Source organism: Eptatretus burgeri, unplaced genomic scaffold, assembly GCF_056783735.1.
Source record: "Eptatretus burgeri isolate ZD-2024b unplaced genomic scaffold, Ebu_testis_v1 Ebu_testis_scaffold_3156, whole genome shotgun sequence".
NCBI classification, from domain to species: Eukaryota; Metazoa; Chordata; class Myxini; order Myxiniformes; family Myxinidae; genus Eptatretus; species Eptatretus burgeri.
The window spans coordinates 273643-280691 of NW_028225104.1; positions in this window are offsets into that span (position 1 = coordinate 273643).

A 7049-nucleotide genomic window follows, 5' to 3' on the forward strand; every position below is an offset into this window, starting at 1 on the left:
GAGAGTGAAGACAGTAGCAAGCTTGGTAGGGAAGACGAGAGTTCAGACGGAAGTTCGGAAGTGTTCTTTTACTCAGAGAGTAGTTAATGCATGGAATGGTCTCCCTGGAAAGGTGGAGGCAGCAGAAACAGAAGACAAGCCAGAAGGCGACATGGGTGCTCACTATATAATTGCATACGAGTCATTCAGTTTTTGAAGGATCGGGCTGAAAATTTTTGACAAAGAGGTTGATTATAGTGCGCTTAAAAGCACGGAAGCCGATTTTTGATTTTCGAAAAAAAAATACAAAAATGTTTTTCGGGTTTGTTCAAAAACTTCAAAGTCCCATTGCAAGGCAACGGTGACGTCCAAAGCAACGGTGCTCAAAAGCATACAACGACATCCTGGTGTGAACCCACCAGTCAGGTTTCATCAAAATCAGTTTACTCCTCTGGCCTCCAGAGCTGTCCATTACATACATACAGACAGACGGAAACCCTGAGAATAACGGTAGTCCAGCGACCACCCAATATAATCTATCTATAATTACAGCAATCTGTGTGTGTGTGTGTCTGTGTGTGACCGCTGTTTCTCGACAACCACTGGTCCGATCTAATTGAAACGTGCCAGGTATATTGCTGGGGACCTGAGGATGTGCCTTTTCAAGGTTTGATATTGTTGCGGTCTTCGCGCCCGCCGGCGTGCGAACGGCCACGTAACTCGAATCGCGGCACGTCGCCCACCGGACGGACAATCCAGTCGTGACCCTCTCGGACTAACGCCGGGAACCAGTCACGGGTGGACCTTTCGGTCTCACCGCGATCGAGCCAATCAGCCCCCGCGTGGGATAGGGTTGCTCGCCAAATTCGACCTACCTAAGTACCCACGCGGAGGGTAGACCGGGCGATCGCACCTCGCCGCAGGTCGACTTCGGACACGGGCCACTTAAGCGACCCGTTCCGTACTATCAGAATAACCGAGCGGTGTTATCGTCGACCTCGACGGTTCGATTAATTATCGGGCGTATTCAGCCCACTACCAACCCTTTACGTGAAGCAAGATGAGGGTTCAATGGGGGAAAAGACGAAGCGAAGCGGGAGAACAGTTCAACAATAAAGCACATTTATTCGCGGCACACGGGAAGCACACAAATACAATTCCACCAAAAGCACACAAAAAAAAAGAAAACACAATTCCATTTACACAAAAAGCAAATATAAAAGTGAAAACAATGCAGAGCTAATACCGACTACCGAGCACACGGCAACACTTATACAATTCTACTTCACAGACGGCGCCGACAACACATACCCAAAACCAAGGAAAAGAAATACCCTCAAGGATGAGGCGGGCCTGAGGCCGAGACCGGGTCGCGCCTACCCGTCTGGTGATGAGACGCGGAGCGGCGATGGCGCCTCTCTCCGCGGGCCTCGCGGACAGTGTCAGGCAGGGGGTGGGAAAAGGGGCCCCCTTGGTCGCACTATCTCAGCGCGGGGGGAAACAGGAGGGGGTTGCTGATGCTCGGGGTATAGAGGATCTTTATTATCCCTGGTGTGCGTCTCCACCTCGGCCAGGTCGCGCTGCCGGCCTTCCTCGGGCGTGCAGCTCCCGGCACCGTCGCGAGCACCCCCTCGTCTGACTTCGCCGCTGCCGCCTCTCCGCCTCTGGACTCTCCACCCTGGACTCTTCTTTGGGCTCCCCTCGTTCGACTCTCTTCAGCTTCTCCAGCTACTGCAGGCTTCGGGCTCCAGACTTCCACACTGCTTTGACTGACGAACACCGTCCTTTTATCCCCCCGTAGCTTCGCCTTTGACCCCCTCCCTTCGACCTTTCACCTCGCTCCCCATTGGCCCGAGAAAAAGTGGGCGTGAAGGCTTTTTGATCCACAAATTTGCATATATCGATCGTTCTGGAGGCGGGGCCAAATCGCCCCTCGCTCACCGATTGGACGGCAAAAAGTGGGCGTGTGTCGTTTTTGATCCGTTTTTGAAGCACAAAATCCGTGATTTTGTACACGCTGTTCAACGTGCGCCCTGCACGAGTCCAACACCGGTACCCACAGCGGGGCAAGAACGGTGGCGATGCTACGGTTGCGAGGTGTGACGTGAAGGTCGTGGCGGTTGTGGTGAAGCGGCGTTGTGGTTGGTGGTTGATGTTGTGGTTGTGGTGGTAATCATGGCGGGTGGTCCAAAATAAAGATAGTAAAAGAAAAACGGCTATCCAGAAGAGTCGCAGCTCGCATAAATGACATGTATTCCCACTAGACAACGGGTTTGGGCCTAACTACACATGCACTTACCGAGATACCTCACCTAAGGGACCTGAATGGTGGTTTGCGAATTTGGTAACCACAACAATATTAATCGGACAAGTGGTTCCCAAGTTATGGCCATTTATTTACCAACCAATGGCAAGACACGTTGTTGCGTGGGCGTGGCCAATGGGGAAGGGAAGCACAGCCACGTTCCCCATTACGGGTTACAACGTGCGGGCTTCGTACGGGAGAGTGATGACTTCGTGTATTCTAATAATTTCTCGATTTCTTATGCGCATTTATAGATAAACACAATGGCCCAAGTTATGATCATTTTCATATTAGACGGTGTATAAATTTCGGGAACATCAGAGTGCTGGTATGCTCTGAACCAGGAAGTAAACTTTTTTCTCTCTCTTCTCTTCTCTTTTTGTTTTTCCTTGCCACGACATTGCGAAAAGGTAAAACGTGTTGGCGCTAATTGAATAATTGGGTATTAAAAATAAATTGCGAATAATCGCAACTGCGAATAATATTGAACTTCCGGGTGACGCACGTTCGGGCACGTGAGAGCGAAGAAACGGCCTGTGTGGTTTATTTATTTATTATTATTATTATTATTTTATTATTATTTGTTTTAACGGGCACGTACTAGTAAGTTTAAATTGGAACAAGTCTGGAGACGGTAATGGTTCACGAGTGGTATTTGACGATGTAGATTGTTTCAGAAGTCAAGGATGAGACAATGTGATATTGTTTGACCAAGTTATAAAAATGATCAACATGATGTGGTACGAGTGACAGGTTATTACCTGCAAAATGTCGAAAACCCGGTTTCGTTCAACAACTTTCAAAATTTGACCTTTGCATAACCTTTAAAGGTCACAAAACAATGTTGTGGACATTAAAATAAGCAAACATGATACGTGCTGTAGCTTATTGGAGTTAGTTCATCGAAGAAGGTTGAAAACCCGGTTCGATTACCACAACTTTGAAAATTTGACGTTTGTGAACTTTAAAGGTCAAAGGTCAAGGATTATGACCTTTGGTGCAAAACTTCCTCTGGAACATTCCAGGAACAATATAATGTCATATAGGCTATATGGCTTTTCGCACTCCTCGGATTATCCATACTTTGATGAAAAAACAAACTTGAAGGGGGCGCCACGGGCAAGGTGTTCGAGATAGAGAAAAATGGTTTCAAGACTTTAGGTGGGGAATGACCTCAAGATTATGCATAAAAAATATTGGCATCCTCGCTCTCAAAGTTTGGGCAGTCGTATGATTTTTATGTCAAAATTCGAAATTTTCGAAGTTTGTGAGCTTGTGTCCTTGACCTTGGGACAAAAATGAAAAATCTAGCTCCGTGGGGCTACGCAGGTGCCATGGGCTAACCAAATACCGAAACCCCTGCCAGATTCGCCAAACCCCTCAGAGAAGAAAATTTTTTATGTCAAAATTCGCAATTTTCTAAGTTCGTGACCTTGTGACCTTGACTTTGGGACGAAAATGAAAAATCGAGCTGCGTGGGGCTATGCAGGTGCCATTGGGCTAACGAAATACTGAAACCCCTGTCAGATTCGACAAACCCCCTCGGAGAAGATGCAAATTGAAATCGGCTACCCCCTAAAAACACGTGTTTTTTGAGCGTGGCTCCGCCCATAATGGGCGCACCACGCCCATTTTCAGGAAAACACAACTCGATCATGATATGAACCTCCCACCAAAATTTTATCAGGATCGGATCAAAACCCACAGAGCTATGCTCGGGACAGACAGGCAGACAGACAGACAAGCCGGAAGGCGGACCTGGGTAGTCGACTACCCAATAGAACCTGACGGGATGGGCCCGTTCGATCGGGAATGACGTGAGGATTAAGCACAAGAAAATTCATGATTCTTGCTTCAAGGGTTAATGCTGCAGATTGTTTTTTCCTTAAAATACCCCCACATTTAGAGGTTTTTCAGCCGTTGCAATGCAACGGAGGGCTCCATAGCAACAGTTCTTTCTCACACATAACTGGGACATACCATGAACCTACCATACCAGTTTCATGTATATCTGACTCAAAGTCTCTGAGAAATAACGAATTTCTTTTTTTTTAAATTGTTTTCGACCAGGGTTCATTCAAAGTCTATCTTCTCCGACAGTTTTCATAGGATCCGGCTGGAATTTTTTGACAATATGGCTGAATTTTGACAATATGGCTGAAAAGCCCACAGTCGCTCGTGGCCTGATTTTTGATTTTCGAAAAAATAATTTTTTTATGATTTTTAAAAAATTTCAAAGTCCCGTTGCTCGGCAACGGTGGTGTCCATAGCAACGGTTCTCATTTGCACACAACTCGGTCATGGTATGAACCTACCAACCAAGTTTCATCGAAATCGCCATTGTATTAACTGAAATCGCCATTTTAAATACTGAAAATAAGGGGAGAACAAATCTCCCAAAAAAATTTTTGGGAAAAATTTTTTTTTTCGACGAGATCGACTACCCAACAGACAGACAGACGGACAGACAAACAGACATACAGACAGACATCCAGACAGACAGACAGACACACAACAATTCCGAATATAGTGGTCACTTATTTTTTTTCGTGAAAATATTTTTTCGTCAACCAATATTTTAACACTCTTGCACAAGTGAACTTACACAAACCACACCATCACCAACAAACCGACCAATGAACGGTGTATTTGATACTTGGCGGGAAACCACGCCAGCATGGGCCTTGTTATATTGTATGAGGGACCGTTGTGTCCTCGGGAGGGAGAGAAACCCTGAAATGGTGGTGACTTAACCTGAGGGATAAAGTGAATGTCCAGGGATAGCTGGAGGCCTGTTTTGCCAAGCAATCCGAAATGAGGGCACAGCTCGAGAAACCCAATTTCGGCCAATATTAAATGGTCACATCCGGTACTTGCACTGCGAGTTGTAAGAGTTACAAGAGGGGTGAAAGATGAGTTACTTCGTCGTGGATCATCCTTGACGATGAAAGACTTCGTCAGCAATGGTGTCCGAGTGTTTTTTAATCACAAAAAGCTGAATTGGGGAATTGACTCGGGTGAGGACGGGTCACAGCTTGTCTGGGCTGGTGCTCCTGCCTCTCACCTTTGTCGGCTTCACGCTGTGGGAACCAGGGCATTTCGGATCACTGGTATCTCCCGCGGTGAGGCTGAGTCTTTGGGCCTCTCACTCTCTCACCGTAGGCAAGTCGGTGGTCTTTCTGTCTTCTAACGTCTCCTCTCTGGCCTTGCCCCTTCCCTGTTCTGTCTGTGATACGTCCCCCCCCCTCCCACCATATTTCCGCAGGGCGCTCGAGGTCCGCCAGCAACCCCCTTCTGGTAAAACTACCAAAATCACGAATCACTCTTCACCTTCACTCTTTCATTCCTCTTTTTTCACGCCTTTTGAACAAACTCCCACACTCTCTTCAATCCCACTCTTCCCTCCGGGTCTTCAAAACAGCAGTTCACCACCACCTCTTATCCTCCCCCATCCAAAACCACGATCTTTGCTTCCCCCGCTTATCCACCTCAAACCCTCTTCTTTCAAATTCCCTGCTTTCCTTCCCGAAAGTTCCCTGTCGTGTGAGGTCCTGAAAGTCCCTCTGGTGTCCATCTTGTGTACCCTGTGTTCCCCGCCCCATCCCTCTCCCTTCCACAGATCTCCGAATGTCTCTGTGCCACACTTTTTTCTCCTCTCTGCCCCCCCCCCCTTTTGACTCCTGCTCCCCTTGTTGTACCTTCTGGGTGTTCGGTCTCATACGAGCCTCGATAGTGTATATAAAAATAATGGTCTTCAAAGACAGCTGCTTGGATATCCAACGACGTGACAAGTCCTTCCTTGAAAAATCAGAACGACCGCCCTGACTCGCTTCTGATACCCGTGAGACTGATTCGTTTGTTGGACCCCGAGTCATGATGTTCAGGTCCACGGCAGCCACGTGACTCACAGATGCTGTCAACCTTGAAGTCCTCATCATGTCCAAAGATGACTTTTCTAAGGCAGCCATTAAGGTGTGTGTGTGTGTGTGTCTCAAGGTGTTCGTGCTGGGACGGTGTAAGTGGGGGAGTACAATGACGGGGGAATATCGACCCCGATAATAAAAAAAATAAAAACTTTCGAGGAAATAATGAATGAGGAACATGGGGGAGCGAAATTAAGTTTGAACAAGAACGACTGGACTGTGGTCACAGCCTGCGACGCAGAAATCAACAACCCGGTTTTGGTGGGAATTTGTAATTTAATTCAGGATGCCGGAAATAGCTCGCCTTCCCTCTGCAAAGGACACCGTGGTATATTTAACATCTACCAAAGAATGCTGGGAGAAGGGACGTCCGGTTTAACGTCCATCCGAGGGACGGCACTAATTGCCTTGTCACACCTATGGGCTGGTTTTACAACAGGTAGGGCTGGTGTTTTTAACCAGGCCCATCCCCCTTCTTCGACGGGAAGAAACAAAAATGACAACCAAAAAAAAAACCCAACAAACAAACAAAAAAAACTACAAAAACAACAAAACAAACAAATTTTTTTTTTTTTTGCATTTTCTTTCTTGGATCTTGGATCTTGTATCTTGGGTTGGTGTGGTGTTCACGCAGTCATGATGGGCCGAATGGCCTCCACCAGTGTTGAATTTCCTTGTTGTTGTCCCTCCTCGTTCACCATATTGGGACATCAAAACAGTCCGCATACGTGCAATGTAAAAAAAGGACGAAATCCAAACAATAAGTCAACGGTAAACTAAGGAGATTGTTTTCGAAGGTGGAAAAATGAAATGTATCGAAGATAAAAAAAATTAAAGAAACA